This window comes from Moschus berezovskii, chromosome 11, assembly GCF_049115385.1.
Source record: "Moschus berezovskii isolate FMDL1 chromosome 11, NW_MosBer_1.0, whole genome shotgun sequence".
Lineage (NCBI taxonomy): Eukaryota > Metazoa > Chordata > Mammalia > Artiodactyla > Moschidae > Moschus > Moschus berezovskii.
In genome coordinates, this window is record NC_142470.1 from 4,063,285 (window position 1) to 4,089,784 (window position 26,500).

Genomic DNA, 26,500 nt, shown 5'->3' on the forward strand with positions numbered 1-26,500 from the left:
ATTCTGAGAACGGTACTGATTTTTCTTACTTATCTTTATGTCCCAGCTCGTTTCCTGGAAGCCTCTGACTGCTTCTGGTAGGTCTTCAGTTGATTCTCTTGGACTTCTCAGGGGGATGATCGTGTCATCACAAATATTTATCTTTTTGTCCTTTTCCTTTCCAGTGTTTATATTCTTCATTTTACTCTTTTGCCTAACTGCATTGACTAGTACTTCCAGAACTGGCTCATGACAGACAAGTGTTTTTTTTGTTTTTTTGCCCTCTGACCTGAAGGATTGTCCTGTACTCTGCCACGAAGTTATCACTGTCATTCGAGGTATATAGAGTTTTTATAAAGTTAAAAAGGTGTAGTTCTGGGACTTCCCTGGTGGTCCAGTGGTTGAAAATCCTCACTGCCATTGCGGTGGGCATGGGTTTAACCCTGGTCGGGGAACTAAGATGCCACATGCCTCACGTGGTACAGCAAAAATAAATGCAGAATAAATACATTTTTTAAAGTATAGTGTTTAGAGTTTAAAATGTCTGAAGCTGATGTTGAATTTCATTCAGAGGTTTTTTTGGCATCTTCTAAGACAGATGTTTTTTCCTTCTCTTTTTGACGTATGGATTAATAAATTATTTTAGCAGGTTTTCTGATAGTAAGTCAGCCTTTCATCCCTAGAATGACTATCACTTGGGTCATGGTGTGTTATTCTTTCAATACGCACCTTGTGCAGACACAGTTTTGATTCTCCATGACCTGCGGAGCCCCCTCCCCACCATGTCTTGCCTGTGAATGTTAGGTTACATGGCAGAAGGGACTTTGCCGGTGTAATTAAGGTGGCTGAGCGGCTGGCTTTGAAGTAGGTAGGCCATGCTAGTGGCCTTGATTGTGCTACAGCTGAACCTGTACCGGACTTCTGACCTACAGAACAGTGGGATGATGGTTTTGAGCTTTTTAAAGAAACTACCCCTGTGGTAATTAGTTATGGCAGCAGTGGGAAACTAATATACTATTGTATGGTATTGGCTACACTTTTATTTAGATTTTTTTGTATTAATAAGCTTATGTAATATGGGTGTGAATTTTTTCCATGTGTTTTGTCCTTTGTTAGGCTTATGGGATCAATGATGTGGTCATTTCATAGGTTTTCATTCTTTGCCTATGGCTGGAATGGTTTTTAAAACTTCAGCAGTAACTGTTCCTTGGAGCAGGCTTGTTAATAATTTGATTTTGTGTTTCCCGCAGCTTTTGCCTTCTGTGTTTTGGTGCCGTGTTATTTAGCTCATAAAGGTTTATGTCAGCTGTGTGTTCATCGTGCAGCATCACGTTGATGAAAGTGACTGTCTGGGACAGGACCACTGCTTGTCTCCTCCAGCACGGACTCTGTTTTCTCCTGGGTAGCAACACATCAGCGTTCACTGGAGCACACTGGTGTCTGAAATAAAAGAGCCTATTTTCCAGCCTCCTGTCCAGCTGTGTGGAACATTCAGACCCATATTATGTCTGCTAATATGTATATTAGCATGGCTCCATTTCAGTACCTGTGCCTGAGCCTTTTAGGATTTGCTGATAGGGACTGGGTTTATTCTCAGCTTTTCCTGCTGCTGACTTGAGATTTGCCTTTCTGAGGTCTCTGCAGTTTCTTGCCACTGATCCAGCTCTTCCAAGCCTCAAAAAGAAAAAAAAAAAACCTTAAAAAATTTAATTATTTTGGCCATGCTTTATAACGTGCAGGATCTTAGTTCCCCAACCAAGAACTGAACCCGGGCCACCTGCAGTGGAAGAGCAGAATCTTATCCACTGAACTGCCAGGTTCAGTTCTAAGTTGCCTTCCCTCCCTCAATTCTCCCTGTCTTTGCTGGTTAGGGTTTCAGAATCCTTTTCCTGTCAGTTTCCTGGGGGTTTGGGAGGAACCAGAGTGTGTGCACGGCTCAACGTGCCGTGTTTGTCCACAACCCAGCCCTGTTTTCTCCGTGGCATTTGCACGTCTCTTACCATCGGTTGCTTTGCCTCCTTTATTTCAGGCTGTGTGTGGGACAGAATGCAGTTGGGTTTAATGTGTTTTATTCACCCTGCTTGTCTTTCTCCTTGAGTGGCTGAGCTCATCCCGCTGTATTCTTGCTTTTTATCACTTTATTTTACGCTTCATCGTGGTTTCCTTTGTTTTCCATCTTTTTTTATGGTCGGTGTTTTCCTTTTGTTTTCTTATTGCTTCTGTTGGTTTCGCTCCTCTCCGCCCCTCCCCCCAGTTGGTTTAGAAGATAATCTGTTTCTAGCTCTACTAGTCTCGTCAGGTCGGCTTGATTAAACTTGTATTTCTCAATTTGTCAGTTCTGAAATGAAACAGAATATTCTGACTCTGTTATACGAAAGATGAAGGAGAAAATGCTCCCATACGTACCACTTCCTTATTCCCTGCCCCACCTCCACTTTTGTTTGGCGGCCACGGGGCCCTCGGGGGCCGCGGGGGCTGCGGGGATGGTTGGAAGGAACAGACACATGTGATCTCAGTCTGTTGTACACAGATTATTACTTTTAAGATCACTAAGCTTTTATTTCTCGAAATATAACAATTGCGTTCTGTTTTTAGCTGTACTTACTGTATTTGAGAAGTTTTCATTCTCTCTTCAGCTGGATGCAGTTTCAATGCCAGCTATTCACATTGTTCAGCCTCTCCATTTATCCATTTTAATTCACTGTTCATTTGAATGGATCAAGTCTTTGAGTCACTTTAAACAAGGGTTCGTACATGCTTAACTTGCTAAATTCTTGCACATTTGAGATTGTCTTTCTGTTACCTTTACTTGTAAACACCTAACAAAGTAAAGAATTCTCCCATCACGTCTTACCCTCAGCATCCTGCATCGTTTCTGTACTGCGCTCTGACACCTGTGGGGTTGCGGGAACATCTGAGGTCCGTGAGTTTTTTACATTTAAGGTAATATACTTCTTATGTCTGGATGCTCTCTCTCTCAATTCATTTATGTTCACCAGCCCATGTGTCTGTTCTGGTTCTCTTTATTACTTTTCTGTGGAATATTATGAATCCTTCCCTTTTCCATTATTTCAGGAGAATTTCCTTCTAGTACATATATTAATATTTTTTTGGTTCATTCACTTGGTGTGCTAAGTGGCTTCAGTCGTGTCTGACTCTTTGCAACCCCATGGACTGTAGCCTGCTAGGCTCCTCTGTCCATGGGATTCTCCAGGCAAGAATACTGCGGTGAGTTGCCATGCCCTCCTCCAGGGGATCTTCCTGACCCAGGGATCGAACCCGCATCTCCCGTGGCTCCTGCACTGCAGGCAGATTCTTTATCACAGAGCCACTGGGGAAGCAAGACCGATTAAATGTATGTTGGACATTCGTAATCTGTCTTCCATAATTAAGATTTCTTTCTAATAACTTTTATCTTTTCCTTTTCCTTTCTGTATTATTTTTTAAATCTGTGCTTCACAATAAGCTTATATAAATAAATATCAGTATTACTTCTTATTTCGTCTTTTTTCACTTCTATAATTCTTTTACATTTCCCTTATTCTTTTCCCCCCTTACTTTTTTTTTTTTTGACTTGTTTTGGCTGAGCCACATAGCCTGCAGGATCTTTGTTCCTGGATCAGGGACTGAACCTGGACCACGGCAGTGAAAATGCCCAGTCTAGACCACTGGACCATCAGGGGATTCTCTTTTTCCCTTCATGCAGTCAGTTTTCTTTCTTCTCCTTTTAATTTTTTTCCCTTTTTTTTAAATTTATTTTTTATTGAAGGATAATTGCTTTACAGAATTTTGCTGTTTTCTGTCAAACCTCAACATGAATCAGGCACAGGTACACATCTGTTCCCTCCCTCCTGACCCTCCCTCCCGTCTCCCTCCCCACCCCACCTCTCTGGGTTGACACAGAGCCCCTGTTTGAGTTTCCTGAGCCAGACAGCAAATCCCCGCTGACTCTCCATTTTCCATATGGTGATGGAAGTTTCCATGTTATTCTCTCCATACATCTCCCCTCTCCTCCCCTCTCCCCGGGTCCGTAAGTCTGTTCTCCACGTCTGTTTATCCATTGCTGCCCTGTAAATGAATTCTTCAGAACCATTTTTCTAGATTCTGTATATGTGCGTTAGAATACCTCCTTTTAAATTTTATCTCATCCTCTTTTCTTTGATTTCTCCTATCATAGAGTCTATTCTCTCTAAATTATTTTGAGCATTGATACGGCTTTTTTTTTAACATTTTATGTGTTCATTTATATTTTTGGCGGCACTGCTTCTTTACTGCTTTCACGAGGGCTTTTTCTAATTGTGGCGAGCAGGGTCTATGCTTTGTCGCAGCGCATGGCCTTCTCACTGTGGTGGCTTCTCTTGTTGCGGAGCAGGGGCTTCGGCATGCAGGCTCAGCAGTTGCAGCTGCCGGGCTCCAGAGCTCAGGCTCAATAGTTGAGGCACATGGGCTTAACTGCTCCTCAGCACATGGAATCTTCCCGGACAGGGATTGAACCTGTGTCTCCCGCATTAGCAGGCAGAGTCTTTACCACTGAGCTACCAAAGAGGTCCTTGATAAGGCTTTATCTAAAGTGTGCTCCTGTTTCCTGGAGTAATTCTTCTTCCAAAGAATATTCATTCTCTCTCTATTTCTCTCTTTAAACTTTTCGGACCCTTATTTGGCAATGTCTACACCTGAGTCCCAAGGTGGGTCTATTTTGCAAATCACTTGTCTCTGTATAGGTCTGCTGTTTGTCTAAGAAGAGCATGAGTTGGTTCTAGAAAATAGAAAATTAATTTTCTATGACTGTTGTCATAAGCTACCACAAACAAGATGGTTGGATGGCACCCCTGACTCAAAGGACGTGAGTTTGAACAAGCTCCAGGAGGTGGTGACGGACAGGGAAGGCTGGCGTGCTGCAGCCCCGGGGGTCGCAGAGGGTGGGACACGGCTGAGCAACTGAACAGTCACCACTGCCACCAGCTTAGTGGCTCAGATAGTGCACATGTGTGTTGTTTATTGTCTCACCATTCTGTCAGGCTGACATCAGCGTGCGAGCCGGGCTGCCTTCCTTTCTGAAGGCCCTAGGAAGAGTCCATTTCCTCCACTGTTCAGCCTCTCGAAATTGCCTCCCATCCTGGGATCGTCTCCCCCTTCCTGTTTGTTCAAAGATAGCAGCGTTGCCACACCTGACCTTCTCCGGTACTCACATCTCCCTCTGACCAGACCTGGGAACAGTTCTCAGACTCCCGTCACTGGAGCGGGTCCACCCAGATCATCTAACCTATCAAGGTCCTTAGTGTAACCTCGGTGTGGAGCCCATGCTCCAGGTAACGCAGCACATTCACAGATTCTGGGGGCTAGGGGTGGACCTCTTCGCGAGGGGCATTCTTCTGTCCCCCCCCAGTTGGAGTCTCTCCTCAGCCCTGTCTTAATCATGTTCCCAGCACTGGGTCTGGAGAGCTCCCTCCTGGAAGACTGAAAGGTCTGGTTAGTTCTCGAGCAGCCGGGACCCAGTGGGCAGCCTGAGCATCCCAGAGATCACAGGGCTATGAGACCAAGTTTCCACCCTCTGTTTTCTGGAAATGGAGCAGACTTTGGTGTTGGTAGTTAGTTTCTGAGTAGGCTCACCATCGACCTGAAGATGAAAGGCATCAGGACAAATGCAGACAGTCACTTAGAAGAAGGCTGGGGACGGGTCATTGACAAGACGTAGGGAGACAGCCTAGTGCTCATTTTTCTGAACCCTGAGGGGGGAAAACAACTGTTTTATTTACCAGCCCTTGTGCCAGGCCAGGGCTGCAACGACCCATAGGGATCCGGCCTGGTGTTTATTAAAAGCACACAGGGAGGGTGATTCAAGAACCTCTTTGATTTAGGGCAAGCTTGCAAAGAAATACTTCTCCATTCACCACAAAATAAAAATCAGTTTCTCTTTATGTAGTAAATAATGCCAGTTTAATTTATTTGACCCTAAGGCAGAGGACAAGCTGGGGATGGGGGAGGTGTTTGTTTACAGCCTAGATTTAACCGTCTGCCCCTGTTTAATCATCCTTCTGTACTCCTCTCCCTTCACTGAGGGTGTATTTTCCCCCCTCCTTTCTTATCTCTGTCTAATCCACTGCCTCAGCCTCAGCTTTCAATGCAGCATTTTTGTAATTAATTTAGAAAGTAATTTTAGCCATAAACCTTCAAGCCCAGGAAGAGGCTAAGGAAGAGAGAAATATTCTGATAGGAACCCACCCAGCACTGGGATGAGTGTTAAGGCTGTAATTCTGGTTCTGTTGTGATGCCAATTACAAAGCACTCTAGCTGTGGTGCTGCTGTTTTTGACACCGGGAGGAAATCTTGACAGAATTATAGCCTGGAAATCAATCTGGAAATACGATACAGAAATCTATAACTCAGATATGAAAACAATCTACAAAGGCTCTTTTTTTTTTTTAGGAGGATTCGATGAAATTAGATTTAAATAAATTTACATATATATCAATTTTATTATTAAAATATATTCATAGTAGTAAATAGAGTTATTGGGGAAGGGCAAGCTACTCTGTGCATTGGACACAGAAATAGACCTCTTCGGCTTATCAGGAAGCAAAGTTATTGTCTCCTTGTCAAATATAAATCTCTCCATAGAGCTAATAAATGCATAGTGTTCAAATGCAATGTTTTGTTTGACTCCTGCTTCATAAACCCATGGCGCATAATACTAAATTATATTCCGCTGAGCAGTATCAATCTCTTGGTTCCAACATCTCATCGTGAGGGAAACAAACCAAGTCATTGATGTGTCGAAAAGGAGAAAAAGTTATTTGAGAACAAATAAAATGGGCCATAATTTGTTAAAACATAATAATAATAGTAAAAAAAAAGAAGAAGAGAAAGAAAAAGAAACAAAGAAGTGTCCAAGACTACATCTAGAAATCTGCCCTTGCCTGACTGAAAAATAATTCATTTCATGATGCAAGTTTGTAGCACTGTATTTCCTTTCAAAATTAATGTTTACTATGGAAAGGGAGTACAGGCTTCTGATTGATGTTGGAAAGTTTGCAGTGTATCAGACAGACGGGTTTTTTTTTTTTTTTTGCACCCTCCCTCTGACGCTGTGAAGAAAGGATGGGGTGGGCCATGCCTTGAACCTCCTGGTCCTCCCAGTCTGTACAGCTGCAGGGCCAGCCGGCAAGGTCTGGGTCAGGTCCATCTGCAAGGGCCTGGGTCAGAGCTGTTGCTGCAGCTCTCAGAAATGCCCGGAAAGAGGGTGGAAGAGGGGACCCTTGCTGAGTCGTTGCCCCTTGAATTCAGCAGAACGGCGGCGTCGATTTTCCTCATGCTGTTTTCTTTACTGTTCTGCTCTGTGCTCCACGGGACTCAATTCGGGGCGAGGGAGGAATCACCCGAGGACGGTTTCTTGATGAGCGTCTTGTGTCCCAGGTTGTTTTGTGCAAACTGGCAACTGCTCCGCAGGTTCCTTTGCAAGCACGGTGGGTTTTCATTTTTTATTTATTATTATTTCTTAAACTAGACAGTAGTGTGTCCCACATCTAGAGGGGCCCAGAGGGGTTTGATTGTCCCTGGGGAGGCAGTGACAAGTCTCTTCGCATTGCATGTGGCTCCCAGTCGGTGCTGGGTGTCTTGTTGGCTTTTGCTAAAAACACAGCCCTTTTCCCCAGGGAACTGGAGAGCAGAAGTACCCAGGGGACCCAGACCCGTGGACACAAATCCCCCCCCCCGACCCAGAGGGGCTGGGCCCGACCCCTCAACCCGCCCAAGTGCCAGCTGCCCTGTACATTTCCCGGACAAGTGGGTCTCGAAGCTTTCAGCTTTCCTGGGGCCTTGAAACAAGCCTCCACTCGGTGTGGGAGGCAGCCCGGAAGGTTCTGACCAGGCCTCCGCCAGTGCTGACGGAGCGGCTTTCCCTCTCTGCCCCCGCCCCCATCTGCATCCACTTCCTGACTCTGCTATGCAGCGGCCCTACCCTGTTCCTAGGGCAGTCCCCAGAAGGCTTCTTCCCTTCCGGGCCCGCCCCCTCACCTTTAACCCTCATCATCGCCCTGACAACAGGGATGATGCTAGTGAAACCTGGGGTCTGCTGAGTGCCAATCGTGTGCCTGCCTTACATCTCCTTTAGTCCATTCAATAGCTTCTTCCCTTCCGGCCCTGCCCCCTCACCTTTAACCCTCATCATCGCCCTGACAACAGGAATGACGCTAGTGAAACCTGGGGTCTGCTGAGTGCCAATCGTGTGCCCGCCTTACATCTCCTTTAGTCCATTCAGTAGCCCACAAAGTAGGTCAGTTCAGTGAAAGGCACCTGGGCTCAGAGAAGTTGCGTCCTTTGCCCCAGGCCGCCTGGAGGAGACCAGCCTCGACCTCAGCCCTTTGCTCTAAATGGCTGCGTTGTGCCTGTTCTGCAAGGTGATGAGTGTCTATCCCTGTTCACTGGCTAGCTGGCTCAAAAAAACTACATTTAACCTCAGTTGTCCTATCTGTCAAATGGAGCAATAGCCTCTACTCTTTCAACAGGACAGCGCCACTGCTGTGTGTTTGTATGTTTAATTTATAATTGGCAAGTGCCACGGACACAGTGGGCTCTGAAATATCCTGCCCACAGCTCCTCGTGGGAGGACAGACTCTCATCCAAAGTGTGCCTGTGTGTGTGCTCAGTCGCTCAGTTGTGTCTGACTCTTTGCAACCCCATAGACTGTAGCCCGCCAGGCTCCTCTGTTCATAAAATTGTCCAGGCAAGAATACTGGAGTGGGTTGCCATATCTTCCTCTAGAGGATCTTCCTAACCCAAGGATTGAACCTGCATCTCTTGCGCCAGCAGGCGATTTCTTTACTGCTGAGCCACCTGAGAAGCCCCCATTCAAAGTGCAGGATATAGTTTTCTCTCCTGTTGTCATATGATAAATTACACACCCACAGGCCCCAAATATGCGTGCCACTGATTTGCATACACGTTAAAAATCATGAAAAACATTTATTATGTTAGTTACTCGTGTGATTTTTGTTTTGTTTTTAAATATTGCTTTATTTATTTGGCAGTGCCGAGTCTTAGCTGTGGCATGCATGATTGTTGTTGCAGCATGCGGGATCTTTCAGTTTCACTATGTGGGATCTTTAGTTCCCTTACCTGGTATCGAACCCAGGCCCTGTGCAGTGGGAGCACAAGGTCTTAGCCCCTGGACCACCAGGGAAGTCCCACCCATATGATTTTGAATTCCAGTTTCATAGAGAGAGGTTACAATGGCAAATACCGTTATCCTTGAGGGATGATCCTCAGAGAGTAATTGCTATATCTATTCATTGTAGGTTGGCACAGATAGCTCATTTCTATTCAAAATATTAATATTTTTACTCTAAAGTCTCAACCTGCTTGCTTTTCTTACCTAAGGGAAGCATTTTGAAGCCTCCTGTTGGTTGGAATTGAGGACGGTAGCTCCTTATTCACCTGGCAGCACGTGAGACAGGAGAGTGACCCTGAAAGAGACAAGGACGAAACCACCTTTTTGTCCAGGAGGGTCCTGTGGAGCCAGGCGAACTGGGAAACCGTCATCAGGGTGTTTCACCACGTTGACAGGTCCCTGTGCTGACTGCTGGTCTGATCGCTCGGGTTCCACTGTGTTAAACACTGGTATAATGTGGTACATTATGAAACTAAAAGCTGGACTGGTATGTTGTTAATATGCCAGAGCTCACTGTCTGATTTAAAAAGCTGATTATTTTTTGGTTGCCTGGGACCCTGTGTTTTGCAGGACCACACAACGAGACCCTCGGAGAATGGCTTTGCCGTTTCCGACATGTTCCAAAGTGAGGAGGACGCTCTCGTCTCTTAAGAGAACAGAGAAAAATTAAAATATGAGATGGGGAGGATTTCTCGCCTCTCTCTCCTCTTATTATCACTTGGTCCTTCCAGGAAGCTCTCATATTTCTGCCACTGATCCTTGTGTGGATTAAGGATAATAAACAGCCCATTAATAGAGGCCTGAACTAGGAAATGGAGTTGGAATCAGCCGCACAATTCAGTGGCTGACTGAGGTTAATAACTCCATTACTCCAGCTCTGCGCCGAGCTGCCCGACGAGCGGGATGTTAGCCTTATCTTACTCCTCATTAATTGAGCTAATAGAACCCGCCTGACCCTGCCTCGCAGCTGCCATCTGAGAGTTTGCCAGACATGGGCCGGAATACATATCATCCACTGAGCGCTCCGCTGGTGCCTTTTGTTTTTGGAAGAACGCTCTCTCTTAAATTTCGGTGCGCTGAAAGGCCCCTCCTGACAGCAGAGCCTCCGTTCGCAAGTCCATAGCTGGGGCAACTGTGACCCTGTCGCCTGGTCCTGCGACACTGTGTTTGCAGGACCACACCACGAGACCCTCGGAGAAGGCTTTGCCATTTCCGATGTGTTCCAGCCACTCTGACCCTGTTGCCCGAGCAGTGGTGTCCATTGGCCGCTCTATGCAGATGTCCGCTCAGGTTAGAGGGCTTCAGAGTCAAAGTGAACAGCTTTGGAGGAAGTAGCCGTTGTCTCAACAACGTGTCTGGGGTCCAGGGTGAGAGAGCGTGTGAGTCACGGCGGTGGGAGTGGGTTCAGCTCCAGGCCTTGTCTCTTCCAGGTCTGCTCTTTTCTTCGAACGTTCGGCCACTGTCTCTTTTGCATCCATCCTTCTCTGCCCCCAAAGTATCCCAATAGTTGGATGTGTTTCTGATAGTCTTGCTGAACAGCAAACTGGTAAGCCGTCTGTGGACACTACGTAGCCTTTCTAGGCCTCGGTATCTGTCAAATGAGATGATAACCCAGCCCTTCTGACCTCACCCTTTACAAGACTCACGTACGTGTTTGCTGGGAAAATGAGCACGGGCGGGACTTGTGAGTTAGAAGATGCTCCATCCAACCAAGATGGTGTTGTCAACAGATCAAAAGTCAAAGGCTGAGTTTCCTACAGCAGGTCATTCACCTCGCTGCGTTCCAGTTTCCTCCATGAGGACCAGGGGCCCAGGCAAGCAGGATGTGGGGTGGGGGTGGGAGGCAGTGCTGCGGAAGCTCTCTGCCCAGAGCCTGGCGCTCAGACGAGGGGCTCCTGCTGTGCGAGCCCCTCTTACTCCTAGTACGCCGGGAGCTCCGGGCTTGTGCGTGGAGATCAGAGCTTCTGAAAAGCAAGCTCAGACCAGCTCCTCACTAGCTGTGGCCCTAGGCTGGCCCCTCAGCTACTCCATGCACACAGCCTCCCTCTGGATGGAGGAAGGTACTTTCCTTGTCACCCGGTGATCTGTGGGCCAGAAGATGACGCTGAGGACACACAGGGACGAAACCACGCTTCTTGTTAGAAGAGCCGCAGAGCCAGACGGGGAAGATCTGAATGTTCAAACAGCCTTGTGGATCGGGAGCGGGGGCTTGAAAAGCATGGGTCATCTGTCCTCTGTTGTTATGTAAGATTTAAAGTTTTTTTTTTTGGCTGCGCCGCACAGCTCGTGGGATCTCAGTTCCCTGACTAGGAATCGAACTCAGGCTCTGGCAGTGAAAGCACCAAATCCTAACCATTGGACTGCTAAGGATTTCCCTAAAGGGTCTTCTGATGGTAGGACACAACTCGATGACACTCAGAGAGATGGGAGGCAAAGCTCTGTGACTTACGGCTCCAAAGGAGAGGTGGGTGCCTTGCGGGGCCGTGTCGAGGGCTGCACCCTGGGGACTGGGTGACCACAGCTGAGCTGTGGAACGCAGCGTCCGTATGGCAGGAGGGCAGTTAGCTCGGGTTTGCAGTTCTCTTGGTGGATTGGCTCTTCTGGGGGCTGTCCCTGGATGGAGCGTGGGAGCCTCGGAAGTGGAGCGATCAGAGTGGGGCTTGGCAAACTGCCCAGGAAGGAGAACTCAGGGTTGTGAGCTCTGACTTCAAAACCAGGTGAGACAGCACTTGCGGAAGGCTGAATCACACCCGCCTGTCCTTGTTCTGTATTCTCTCCCTTTCATGGTTGAGGCATACATCTGGAGACAGCGTTAAAGAGGTGAAAACCCAACCCGAGGGCCATCTGTCCTGGCCACCCCTTCATCCCTCCAGCATCTCTGAAAGCTCTGCCATCATGTGCTTGGGCGCACCATTCAAGTAAACTGCCTCATCCACACTCTCCTATCCACTCTCCCCGGAGACGCAGGCCATCTTCCTGGGCCGCCAGCTTGGTTTCCACCGCCCTTGTTATAGCCACTTGGCGCACAGCAACAGTGCATCCCAACCATCCTGGCTCCGATGCACTTCGCTATAGCAAGAAGAAATATTAGCTGGTGATGGGAATTTGGCAGCCGCCTGGGAGGTCAGAGGGGAGGCAGGAAGTGGTTCTGAGAGGCAGCGGCTGGCTCACCCACCGGGCCTGGAGCTAGGCAGGAAGGGGTACCCTGGGCCTCAAGCTCAAGATTGCGGCCAGTGGTGGTGACGGGGCCCCCAGCCCCCAACCATGGTCCCTGGAACTGGAGTGTTTTAATCCTTCCATCAGTAAGAACCACAAGAGGGGGAGATTCTCCACTATTTTCCCGCCTGGGGACTGTTGACATTTCACCACTTATTTCCAGTGTTTGTGTAAGAAAAAGTCTGGTGGGGATGGTTTTGAACAAACGCGGAAGGTCAGCAGCACTTTTTTTCCGAGGGTTAAAACTTAGTTTGCGGCAGCGTGTGACAAAGCTCTTTCGTCTGTCTGGGGGCGCACAGAAGCGATTACTTCTGAAGCAGCGACATCAAAACGGTGCGTTACCTCTGAGCTCTTTGCCGGCAGCGCCCGGGGTCTTTCAGGGAGTACAAGTGCGGTGAGTTCCTAGAAGGAGAGTGAGCACGCCCAGGCCACCACAGGCTTAGCTCTGCTGGCCCCAGTGGGCAGCGTGGACGGAAGGCGCCTTGCATGGTATGCTCAAGGGGCAGTCAGCCAGCCGGGAGCCACGAGGCGTGGCCGGTGCTGGGTGCTGGAGGGCCTGGGGGTTTAGTCTTTATGAAGGTATGGCGCATACGCGTAACAAGGGCTTTCCATGGTGTTTTTTTCTTTTTTAAAAGATTAACTTTTATTGGAGTGTAGCTGCTTTACAGCATCGTGTTAAGTTCTACCATCCAGCAAAGTGAGTCAGCCAGACGTGTACATGTATCTCCTCTTGTTTTTTAATTTCCTTCCCATTGAGGTCATGCACGGTATTTTCTTGGTTAGCAACTTTGTTAAATGCTGACATCAAACATCTCACTGTAGTGTATTTTTTAAATTAATTCATTTTTTTATTAAGGATAATTGCTTTACAGAAGTTTGCTGTTTTCCGTCAAACCTCAGCGTGAATCCGCCACAGGTACACACCTGTTCCCTCCCTTTTGACCCTGCCTCCCCTCCCCCTCCCCCTCCCATCTCTCTAGGTTGACACGGAGCCCCTGATTTGAGTTTCCTGGGCCAGACAGCAAATCCCCGTTGGCTCTCTATTTTGCATATGGTTATGTAAGTTTCCGTGCTACACTGTAGTGTGTTTTTAAGATTGTTTGTTGATTTTATTTTTGGCTGTGCTGGGTCTTCGTTGCGGTGCGGGCTTTTCTCTAGTTGCGGGGTGCGGGCTTCTCATCGCCACGGCTTCTCTCGTTGCAGAGCTTGGGCTCTAAGGCCCGTGGGCTCAGTAGCGGCCGCTCCCGAGGTAGAGCCCAGGCTCCACAGGTGTGCTGTACAGGTTTACTTCCTCCTCAACATGTGGGATCTTCCCAGACGTGGGATTGAACCCGTGTCTCCTGCATTGGCAGATGGACTTTACCACTGAATCACCAGGGAAGCCCTTGCTGTCGTATATTGAAACACAGTGTGTTTATTGACCATTTAAAATATTTTCCTGAGGACTCTCTGAGAGCCCCTGGTCCTGCCGGTCCCACTCCCCTGCTGTCTCTAAGGGGTCAGTTTGCCACCCTCTACTTTGAGCACAGCATTCCATGTAAATGTGTCATTTGGGGAGAAAGTGACAACTTTTCTCAATTTGCTATCTTAATGTCTGATAACCTTCACAGTCAGAAAATCTCCCCTCATGCCCAGCTCTCCCCTTCCCCCCAGAAAGGCTGGCTAGTCTCCACTGGCAAAGTACGTCTCAATTTCTCTTTCCCCTGTGGATTCTAAGCTCTTATTAGGGGTCCACCGGGCTTTATCTGGCGGGTTTTAACCGTTGGGCCTAAGCTGGTGGGGGCCGAGACATTGGGGGAGATAAACACACCTCCGCTGCTATCAGAGATCCGAAGCAATCTTCCAGTCTCTGTGGAGAGTGACAGGTGACCTTTAGCAGCACGGAGCCCGGGGTAGTTGGCATTTGAGTCCAGCTCTGATGAAGATGCCCCCATTTTTGGCAGGCGTGACGCTCGACTGTTAACTTAAATTCATTTCCCAGAGAAAGGCAGGAGGGTGGATGCTGAGATGACTTGGAGAAATCATATTTGCTTTCTTTACCCATAGGAGACTTTGGGAGACGTCTCCGTGTACTTCAATTTTCCGTCTTCCTTAGAGGCATACATCAAGGGCTGAACTGGTGAACCCCGTGTGTGCTTTAAAAACTTGGGCCTCTGCCAGACTCACGTGGCAGAGGTCTAAAAGCGTGCAGCTCTCCTCCCTAAATATCACAGAGATTATTTCATAATAATAATAAAACTTTTAAGAAAGTCTCCCACAAACTGAAGTTCAGCTCTACTTTTTCTGAGATTATAAAGCATAGCCTCTTTGCTGGCGTTGGAGTATCTGCGGATTCTAGATCCCTCTACCCCCCTGGGGGAGGCTTGTGGGTTGGAAACCCCCGTGTGGCTCTTGGGCAGAGTTCTTCCTTTCTCTCCAGGCCTCTGTCTCATGAAGCGTAGGTTCTAGATCCTGGGAGAGGACTGCGTGCACCAGGAAGACCCGCCAGGCTTGGACCTCCCGCCCACAGAAGAGGCGGTGGGATGGGGACCCAGAGAGGGGGTCTTCCCTCTTCCCGCCCCCTACACCTGAGCCATCTGCCTACTTCCTGCTTCCTAAACACCCAGTGTTTGTTCTGGATGTGTCTTCTTTCAGAGCACCTTGGGGTTTTGTCCAAATCTTATCATTTCTGCAAGGCTTAGCTCAAACTCTCCTTCCTCCAGGAAGCCTTCCCTGACTCTTCTTCTTGCTCTGCACCTTCATGGCCCTTTACACACCGTCCCAGTGACAGGACAGCAGTTAAGCCAGAGGCTCTGGAATCCTGTGTGAGTATGAGATGGTTTTTACTATCTCTGAGCTCCGTTTTCCTCCTGTGCAAGATGGGGCTGACTTTGTTCACACAAGCACCAAATATTGACAGAGCCTCTATTATAGGCAGGTACAGGCAACCTCTGGGGACACAAGAGGAAACAAAACCATAACACACTGTCTGTCACATGGGGTGAGGAGAAGGCTATGTACAACCCACAGATGTGCTGTGTGTGGCACGTTGCTGGGAAGGTGGTCAGGGCTGGCCTTTCTGATCAGAGCGCACTGGAGCAGAGGCTTCAACAAATCCTGGGAGGATCTGGGGAAGAGCAGTCCAGGCCCGGGGGACAGCAGGTGCAAAGGCCTTGGGGTGGGATGTGGTTGGCAAGTCCAGGGGCATCACAGAGGCTGCTGTGGCCAGTGGAGCAGCTACAGACTGGGAGGTGGTGCGTCGGAGGGAGATGGGCTCCTGGAGGACCTGGGCCTTCCCTGAGTCAGGTGGGAGCCACTGGAAAAGGACGTTGAGCCGTCAGGTGATGGGACCTAACTTATGTTTTAAAAGGACTAATCAGGCTCCTGGGTGGGGAGTGGACCATAGGCAGGAGGACCAGGGCAGAAGCAGGGAGGCCAGGTGGGTGCAGTCGGCGTCATCCAGGTGAGAGACCCCAGTGGCCGTGCAGGTGGTGAGAAGTACTTGGGCCCTGACTGCAGGATTTGTTAGTTTATTTTTTTGGTTGCACTGGCTCTCAGTTGTTGTATGAGGGCTTTCTGTAGCCTCAGCGAGAGGGGGCGACTCTTCATTGCGGTGCCCGGGCTTCCCGCTGCGATGGTTTCCCTTGTTGCCGAGCACAGGCGCTATGGTCCACAGGCCCAGTTGTTGTGGTCCTCAGGCTTAGCTGCCCCTGGCATGTGGAATCTTCCCAGACTAGGGATTGAACCAGTGTCCCTTGTATTTCAAAGTGAATTTCTTAACCCCTGGACCACCAGGGAAGCCCTCTGACACTGCATTCTGAAGATAAAACAGACAACAGTCGATGTGCCATCAGACCGGATGTCAGGCCTTGAGAAAGAGAGCCGTCAAGGACGACTCCGTGTTTTGCTGGCCATCTCCCGGCCAGGGATGTGGGAGGAGCAGGGCTGGGGGAGGGGACCCTTGGTTCCGTTCGGGACATGGCAAGAGGAGATGCCTCTCAGGCATCTGCATGGGTTCCCAGGACTGCTGAAGCAAATAGCACTGACCTCATGGCTTAAACAGTGGAAATTCATTTCCCCGTGGCTCTGAGGTCCAAGGTCACGGTGTTGGCTTCTGCCGGGGCCTCTCTCCTTGGCTTGCAGATGGCCGCCCTTGTGCCGCCTCTTCTCGTGGTCTCTTCTTCTTTTTGTGTGTCCAGATTTCCTCTTCTTTAGCACTCCCTTCAGATTGGATTAGGGCTTACCCTCAACAGCTTCATTTAGCTTCATCACCTCTTTAAAGGCCTTGTTTCCAAATATAGTTGCATTCTGAGGTGCTGGGACTCAAGACTCCAACACAGGAATCTGGGAGGGGACATTCAGCCTGGAGCAGCCCCCAGGGCACTTTTAAAAGGTATTTGTTTGTTTATTTCTTTATTTGGCTGCCCCAGGTCTTAGTTGTAGCATGCAGGCTCTAGATTCTGTGGAATCTAGTTCTCTGACCAGGAATCAAACCCTTGCCCGCTGCGTTGGGAGATCGGGAGCCTCAGCCACTGGACCACCAGGGAAGGCCCCTCCAGGGCTCTTCACTGCGGCAGCCTGAGCAAGCTAGGACAGGCTCCTACGAGGCATCTCAGTGTCACCTTCACATCTGCCCAGGTTACCGCCAAGGCCGTGCTCAAGGAGCCCAGGGCCTTCTCCCTGCAGCCCCTCCTGTCCCTGGCCAGGTTTTCCGTCGCTTCCTCCCCATCCGCCACCCCTCCAGGGTCTCAGCCCTCCTTTTCATCCCAAGATCCAAATTCACAACAGTCACACTGAGGAGGCCCTTGGAGACCATCTAGCAGCCCTCCCAGATCACACAGAGGGAGGGATTGAGGCCGAGAGACTCACTGTGTGATCCAGCGGGGACCTAGGTGGCCTCCTGGCCCCAGGCTGGCGGCCGTCATGTTTGGCTTTCAAGTACCATGTGTATTCTTTTTCTCCCCCAGCTCGCTGCAGTCTTCCCCGGGGCCCTCCTTTTCTCCCCCGTCCGTGCTCCCACCCCCCAGCCTGGCCCCTGGGTGGATTGGGATGCTGGGTTGGGACAGCCTGGGATACGGCTGGCCCCGTACCTTCTGGAGGTTCCACCCGCGTTGGCTTTAACCAGAGGCCCCTCTTCGCGTGGTGCTCTGGGATCATCCCCCCTTCTCCTCTCAATGATAATTAGCCTTGTAAGACTAATGGACAAAATCGTGTCTAATTACCCTGTTGAAGGCCCAATTATGCGATTAACATTCGCGGGCTAGAAGCTAATGATGAGAAGAGCCTCTCATTTGCATAGCATTAAGTTAATTGAGCTGCAAGCCGAGGGGCGGATGGGGTGGTGATGGCAGGATTGGCTTTCTGGAAGGATACTAATGACCAGAGAGGACGACTCACCTGACAGCTTTATTAATTAACAGCAATCTGATTACCTAGCAGGAGTGGCAAGTGGCAGCGGGCAGAAAGCTTCCACTTTGTGAAAAATGAGAGGCAGGAGCCCCCGTCTGCTGAATTTTCCTCCCAGCACTTGGCTGCGATAGAGGCAAGCTCACTGTCACCTTGCAGAACCATTTTCGAAAAACCTCCCTTTAAAATCACACTCGAGCCCTCTCTTGCACGTTGACTTCACTCATTCCATCATGCGTTCGTTCCACTCACATTTACTGAGGGCCTCCTGCGCACAAGGCTAGGGGCCCTGCCCTTGGGAGTGTCCCAGGAGAGGGTTTCTTTGGGCTGTAGGCCCCCAGCTTCCCCCAGCAGGAGGTCTGGGATTCAGCACTGAATCAACCTTCCAGCTAGCGAATGTCAGCAGAGAATTTCAGACTTTGAAGAATTCTTAAGGATCAGCAGTTCAAACCTCTCATTTTACCCCCTAAAAATGGGGGCTCGGGGAGGCTGGAGCTCAAGGTCACTAGGCAGGGAGTGGCAGGGTGGGTGGCGGCTGGTGCTCCTGGCTCTGCCCAACAGCCCACCCACAGGACAGTCCCACTTTCTAGCACCTTCGTCAGCCCCCATGCACTGTGTTTTGAGTATTAAGTGTTGCCTCCTGGGAGACTTGCTGAAGGCCCTCCCGCTCTGCTCACCTCCTTGTCCTTTTCTTCTCTGTGAGGGCAGAGGCGGTGCCCTGCTCTTGCTTTGATAAACAGATGATCAGAACAAGCAGGGAACCACTCAAGTGGTGTGCCTGGCACTGGAACCCAGACTGCTTTCCAATGAATTTGCTTTTTAACAAAAAATAGGATCACATGTATGTCCTTTGTAACTTGCTTTGGTACTTAGTAAAATATTGAGAACATCATTCTCTATCCTTATATAAAGTTATAACTCATTAAATGTTTGCATAGTATTACATTGCAAACTATTACATAGTAATAGTTTATGGGCAGGATTACATAGTCCAGGTGTGTTGTAATGCCTTTAAATACCCTCTGTTGGCAGACATTTAAGTTATTTACAGTTTTTTTTCCTTTACAAACACACAATGGTGTATATATACATACATATATCTTTCTTTTTGGCTGCACCGGATTTTATTTGTGGCACTCAGGGTCTTTACTTTCGGCATGCAGACTTTTAGTTGAGACATGGGGGATCTAACTTTGGCTCCCTGCATTGGGAGTGCAGAGTCTTAACCACTGGACCACTAGGAAAGTACCCCCCCCCCGCCCCCGCACCAAACACATCTTTATGCATTTGGCCAGTGGAAAAGTAAGTTGTGAAAGAACATATACAGCATGGTACCCAAACAGGCAAAACCAAGTAATGTGATACACTGCAACCAAATTGGGTTCATCCCAGGTCACAATCCAGTATTCTTAGGCTTCCCTGGTGGCTCAGATAGTAAAGAATCCATTGCAGTGCAGGAGACCCCAGTTCTATTCCTGGTTGGGAAGATCCCCTAGAGGAGGGAATGGCAACCCACTCCAGTATTCTTGCCTGGAGAATCCCGTGGACAGAGGAGCCTGGCGGGATACACCATGGGGTCGCAAAGAGTTGGACACGACTGAGTGACTAAGCACAGCACAGGGTCACAAGGATGGTTCAACATACACCATCAATATGATACACCACATCAACAGAAGAACAGAACTACATGATCATCTCAGTAGATGTAGAAAAAGCATTTGATAAAATTCAGCATCCATTCATAATGAAAATTCTTTCCACAGTGGAGAGGGAACATGCTGTGCTGTGCTCAGTCGTTCAGTCCTGTCTGACTCTTTGAGACCCTATGGACTGTAGCCTGCCAGGCTCCTCTGTCCATGGGGATTCTCCAGGCAAGAATACTGGAGTGGGTTGCCATGCCCTCCTCCTGGGGATCTTCCCAACCCAGGGATCGAACCTAGGTCTCCCACATTATAGATGAATTCTTTATTGTCTGAGCCACCAGGGAAGCCTAAGAATACCGGACTGGGTGGCCCATCCCTTTTCCAGGGGATCTTCCCAACCCAGGAATCAAACCCAGGTCTCTTGCATTGCAGGTGTATTCTTTACCAGCTGAGCTACCAGGGAAGCCCAGAGGGAACATATCTCAACATAATAAAAGCTCTTTATGACAAACCCACAACCAATGTAATACGCAACATGAAAAAGCAAAAGCCTTCCCACTAAAATCTGAAACAAGACAAGGATACCCACACTCCACTTCTGTTCAACATAGTACTAAAAGTCCTAGCCATAGCAATCAGACAAGAAAAAGAAATGAAAATGTATCCAAGTTGGAAGAGAAGACGTAAAACTGTGATTATATGCAGATGACATGATACTATATATAAGAAGTGTGTAGTTGAAGTGCTCCTACACGTAAAAAACCTGATAGTGGTTTTCCTGGGGTGGGGGCGGTGTGTGTAGACAGAGGGATGGGATTGGTTAGGAGCATCCAGCGTGTGTCAGTACTGGGGGGATGCATTTCTTAGATGGATGTATCCACCAGAATAGAACTTCTTTCTAGTAAAAGCTTCTTTGTCTTATTCAGCAGTTTACCTCAAGCTCCTAAAATAATGACACCTGGCACATAGTAAGTGCTTCATAAGTAGCTGTGGCCTGAATGATTATATGTTTCATAAATGTATTTTTATGTATAAAAATATGTCATAATTTTAAAATGGGAGAAATACTGCTTTCTTCTCATCCTTTCCTAGGAGCAACTACTCTTCATAGTTCCTAGGTTATTCTTCCAGAAAATACCTCTGCATCAATAAGGAGATATAAATATATGCATTATTTTATATAGATGAATACACACTTTTTACATAGATTAAACACACACTGTTTAATTTCTCCTTTTTCTTGACAGTGTATCTGGAGATATTTCTGTTTAGTGCATTAACTCTGCCTCATTCTTTTTAATAGCCATGTAGTATTCTAGCCTTAAATGAGACTGTAACTAATTTGACCAGATTCCTATTGAAGAGCAGGTTTTCCTGATGGCTTACTGGGTGAAGAATCCACCTACAATGCAGAAGATACAGGAAACACAGATGTGATCCCTGGGTTGGAAAGATCCCCTGGAGGAGGAAATGGCAACCCACTCCAGGATTCTTGCCTGAAAAATCCCATGCACAGAGGAGCCTGGCGGGCTCCAGTCCAAAGGGTTGCAAAGAGGGGGACACAAGTGAGCAACTGAGCAACTGTTGAAGAGCATTTAAACTGTGTTCCTTCTTTCACTTTGCAAACACAGCTACAGTTGATGTCCTGTAGTATGGCTCTGTGTATTCATGGAACTATCTCTGCAGATTAAAATCCTGGAAGTGGAATTGCTGGGTTGTAGTTTTTATTTTCGATGGATGCTACCAGAGTGCCCAAGAGCTCCGAATTCTACTGGTGGAGATAAAGCACCGTGAACAAAGGTGGTGCGCACATGGAAAGGGCTAGAACATCCAAGGAGCAAAGGCTTCATGTAGGTTTGGGGATGCCATGCTGCGGGACTCCAGCTCTCAGGAGCAGTGTGAGTCCCTGGATCCACCCAGGTGTGTGACGCAGTTCGGCTGAATCACCACACACATGCTCAAGTGATGGAAACGTTTAACATTGGAAAACTTAAGTTTTAGGGGATGTATATTTTTTCCCCTCAAGATCAATGCTGGATTTAAAAGATGCCTAAATGTTTTTTTTTTTCAAGAATGGTTGTATTCCCCACAGCAGTGCATTTTTTATTTACTTAGAGGATTTAAGTAATGACAGTTGTTCCCATTTTTTTGTGCTTGAGCCTCCAGCCACAGTAAAACAAGACAGGATCACGAACATAAAGGCCAGTCTTGAAAGACAGCAGTTCTCACGAGACCTGTGCTGCACCTCTGATGAGAACAGAGTGTGTGTGCTGACTAGGAGTTGGGATGGGGCTCAGGCATCCAGCCTTCAGGAAGACAAGACCCTGGAAGTTCTGCTCTTTGCTTAGGCTGCCTGTCCTTGCGTCCGATGGTTGAAATATGCCAAGATCGTCCTTGCTTTGTGAGAAGAGTTGTGCATCTCAGACGAGCATAGGTGTAGAGCTCCATCTGGAGTCAGGCCGGCCCAGGTCCCCTGGGGACTGACCACAGGCTGGCATGTATGGCGTTTTCTAGAAGCAGTAGGTTTAGTGTTAATCATGAGCTTTGGAGTCAAAAACCTGAGGGTTTTTTGTTTTTGTTTTTTATTTTTTTATTGAAGAGTAGTTGAGTTACGATGTGTTAATTTCTGCTATACTGCAAAGTGACTCAGTTATACATATATATACATTCTTTTTTTAATTCTTTTCCATTATGGTTTATTGAATATAAATTGAACATATCGATATTGAATATAGTTCCCTGTGTTGTACAGTAGGGCCTCGTTATTTACCCATTCTATAAGTAATCATTTGCATCTACTAACCGCAAACTCCCAGTCCTTCCCTTCCTCCCTCCTTGCCAAGCACAAGTCAGTTCTCTACATCCGTGAGTCTGTTTCCATCTCATACATAGGTTCATTTGTGCCGTAGTTTAGAGTCCGTATATAAGTGATGTCATATGGTGTTTGTATTTCTCTTTATGATTTACTTCATGAGTATGAGAATCTCTAGTTGCATCCGCGTTGCTGCAAGTGGCATTGTTTCTTTTTTAGGGCTGAATAGTATTCCACTGTATATGTGGACCAGATCATCTTTATCCATTTATCTGTTGATGGACATTTAAGTTGTTTTCATGTCTCGGCTGTTGCGAATAGTGCTGCTATGAACATTGGGGTGCATAGATCTTTTTGAATTTTAGTTTTGTCTGGATATATGCCCAGCAGTGGGATTGCTGAATCATATGGGAATTCTATTTTTAGTTTTTCAAGGAACCTCCATACTGTTTTCCATAGTGGCTGCACCAATTTACATTCCCACCAACAGTGTAGGAGTGTTCCCTTTTCTCCACACCCTGTCCAGCATTTGTTAGGACTTTTTATTGGTGGCCATTCTGACCAGTGTGTGGTGGTATCTCATTGTAATTTTGATTTGCATTTCTCTAGTAATTAGTAATGTTGAGCATCTTTTCATCTTTCATTTCTCTTCTTTGGAGAAATGTCTATTTAAATCCTCTGCCCATTTTTTGGATTTGTTTTTTGTTGTTGTTGAATTGTATGAACCATTTATATATTTTGGAAATTAAGCCCTCATCGGTCTCATGATTTGCAAATATTTTCTGCCGTTCCATGGATTGAAAGACCCGAGTTTGAATTGGTGTCAGTCGACAAACATTTAGTGAGCATGTTCTATGTGCTAGAACAGTGAACAGGTCCCTCTAGGTGGGAGCGGAATTTTCAAGGTGGAGTAAATAGTCCATGTGGTGCAAAGTTGCTGTTAGATTCGATGAGGTGGCCTCTACTAAGTGTGAATAATAAACTGTAGCAGTTGGCACTTTTGTGCCAGCTTGGTGAACTGTTGTTCCCTCCATGTTTTGAAGAGAGGACTGAGTTAACCACCAGGCCCCAGGCAGGTGGGTGCCACTGATCAGATGAAGGAACAGCGTTTGGGTCTCTCTCATCTCCTTCTTCTCTCTGCCTTTTTCACTTGGTGTGAGATGCCAGCCCTCCTTGCCCAGAGATGAGTGGGCTGGGGCATCCAGGTTGGAGGAATAAGGGCAGGAGAGTGTCCCCTGGAGCTTCCAGAATCTTCAAGCATACCCATGAGCCATGGAAGCTTCTCTGATGTTGCTGGCAGAGGCGTTAAACCCCTGGGTGCTTCTGGATTGAAACGTCAGTCACTTTGGCTGCCCCTGGACAGATGGGTTCAGTTGTCATCTGCCGGGTGCCCATGGCAACCACTGCCATTCTAACAAAGACAAATGTAGCACCAAACTGGAATTTGATGGATTTGAAATTATGTCTTTAATTCACAGTTGGTATAGAGTGCTCATAAAATCTTGATTGTGATAGAGAGGCTAATAAACATTTGAGAGCATAAATATCTGGGGAGGAAATGGCTTTGTGAAACATTTAGTTGTGAAGTAGTTAGAAGAACAGAGAAAATCCACCAGGCAGAACTCTCTGGACACCAATCTGGTGAGTTGTCTATGTGGGGTGGGTAATGATCTTGAGTGAGCCATTTTATGTGCTTGCAGACGTTAATTTGATGAGCACTCCCACACACCAGCCCTCGAGCTGTTTATCCTTCAAGTACCTGAATCAAGGGGCAGAGGTCCCAGCAGGTGCTAGCCAGGTGTACAGCCGAGCAGAGGAAGCTGATGGTGGAGATGTGCCTTGAACCCCCAACCTGCTCTGGTCCCCAAGGTGGGGCAGAGTAACCCCACGACAGGCTCACACTGCCCAGGTTCAAAATCCTGCTTTGCCATTCACTGGCCACAGACCTCGGGCAGGTCTGTCACGCACCTGCTCTATAAAGTGAAAGTATTTAGATGCTCAGTCGTGTCCGACTCTTTGTGACCCCATGGACTGTAGCCCGCCAGGCTCCTCTGTCCACGGGATTCTCCAGGCAAGAATACTGGAGTGGGTTGCCATGCTCTCCTCCAGGGGATCTTCCCAACCCAGGGACTGAACCCGAGTCTCCTGCCTGGCAGGCAGGTTCTTTACCATCTGAGCCGCCAGGGAAGCCCTCTCTAAGTGGGCATGATATAATGGCCCCTGCCCGCCTGGGTCTGGTGAGAAATCAGTTTGGTGAGCATGTCTAGTGCACCGGAAAGCACATCTTCAGTTCCAAAGACTGAGATAACCCAGTGCCCTCGGACTTGTCGAGAAAGATGTCGGGAGTCAGGCCAGCAGGGGCCGCGCGGTTCTGGAGAGAGGGCGGGAGAGCGTAGTTCCAGTCTGTTTACTTTTTCTTCAGACAGTATGAATTTTCCTTTTTCTTTTTTAAATTATGCAAGTGTTTGGGAAACACAGAACAGAGTCACATGTAGTTCCACTGTCTGTTACAGCCATGGCTGCTTACAGCGCCGCTGCCCAGGCTGCTGCTTCTAGAGCTGGTGGGCAGGGATCTTAACAAATAGGAGGGTCATCCACTCAGCCTGCAAATCCTGGGTAAGCCCGAGCATGCGCGCTGTGTGCACTCGGTGCAGGCCCGGGGCAAGCAAAATGAGGGACACGCGTCCTACCCTCTGAGGTCCCCTCCCCCCACAGGTCTGCCTTTCAGCAGGGGGTTCGAGGGTGCCGGGCCCACAGTGGTCTCCCCTGGGGGCTCTTGGGGGGCAGGGCAGGGCACTCGACCCCGGGAAGGCAGCCTGGACAGGAAAACAAATGAGGGGCTGCTGAGGACGTGTGACGTTCAGGTCCCTGACCCAGAAAATAACGAAACCCTATGGAACATTTCAGACAAGCAAGTTATAATCCAAATATCCCGACCCGATGGTGAGGGGTCCCTCCTGTGTGCTGGAAGAAGGGAAGACGCTGATAAAAATGTCAGCAGAGCGTGGCTAATCAGGTCAGCCGTAATGTTTTGGCCGCAAGGCCTTTTCCTGTAAGTGGTTGGAGAGCAGTGAAGTCAGATGGGGAGACTCGCCGGTTCTGTGAGGCAGGCACAGCTGGGGGAAGGGGCCGGGAAGCTGCCAGGCCGAGGCGGAGCGGCCACAGAAGGCGCCAGCGGCCACAGACAGCAGCTGGAAGCGCCACCTGGCTGGATTAAACGGGGAGGGGCTCCTGACGCTCCCACATCCACTCAGGCAGGCCTGGGGGCTTGGGCCATTCCCTCTTCTAGGAAGATCTGATCGTCCAGAGTCGTCGGTGATGTGATGACCAGTGTTTCAAGCTGCAGTCACCTTGGGGCCCCTACCCCCCACCCCACCCCACCGCTGTAAGCTGCTTCACTCCCATCTTCCAGTTTGTACCCACCGTCCTTACTCAAAGATTGTTCGTTCTTCAGTCGCTCGGTCGTGTCTGACTCTGCGACCCCATGGACTGTAGCATGCCAGGTTCCCCTGTCCTCCACTGTCTCCTGGAGTTCAGATTCACATCTGTTGAGTTGGTGATACCATCCAACCATCTCATTCTCTGTCGTCCCCTTCTCCTCCCGCCTTCAATCTTTCCCAGCATCAGGGTCTTTTTCAATGAGTCAGCTCTTTATATCAGGTGGCCAGAGTATTGGAGCTTCAGTTCAGCGTGAGTTCTTCCAATGAATGTTCAAGGTTGGTTTCCAAAGATGATGACATGCATGACTTCCATCCTGAACCAGAAGGTGCCTTGCATCTGCCTGGGGCCAAGGCACTTCAGAAGCATCAGAGAGAGCAACCCGCCTGGCACTCCCCTTCCGCCCTCCTGTACCTGTCTCCTGGCAGGGGTTGTGCAGAGATTCTGGGCGTCCCAGGCGTCCTTGAGCTGCGCTGAGTGGATTCTCAGGGTCTGCCAGCAGCTGGTGCCTTCGAGAGAGGCCCAGTGGAGTGGCCAAGGGCTAGCCCCTTCTCCTCCAGGCCCCTTCCCACATCGAAAGGTAGAGGCGATAATAATACTTAATCCGGAGTTGGCAGGACGCCTTTGTGCCTGCCACCTGCTGACCCACTGTCACCGGACTGCCACTCCAGCAGGCTGCAGGGACAGGCCCTGAGAGCATTTGTCTCCTGTGGTCCAGAGCGCAGGGGTGCCCCCACATGTAGTTGCCCATTGCACCCCAGCAGGTGAGGGGACATGCCATCCAAGGCCACGTCAAAGAGGACGACAGTCAGTCCTCCACCAGGAAGCTAGTATGTCCCTGGAGCCGACGCGGGCCCTCTG

The 26,500-nt window shown here is 48.6% G+C and overlaps 1 protein-coding gene and 1 long non-coding RNA gene across 8 annotated transcripts in view; both read left to right on the plus strand.

Moving 5' to 3' along the window:
• The window catches only part of AK8 (adenylate kinase 8), a 132,400-nt gene that overhangs the window by 83,000 nt on the left and 22,900 nt on the right, over positions 1 to 26,500 (plus strand). The gene's annotated exons all lie outside the window — the stretch shown is intronic.
• LOC129539420 (uncharacterized) lies at positions 11,358 to 14,867 on the plus strand. The gene is made up of 3 exons (XR_008682451.2): positions 11,358 to 12,694; positions 13,342 to 13,420; positions 14,408 to 14,867. It is a non-coding gene; the product is annotated as an uncharacterized LOC129539420 (long non-coding RNA).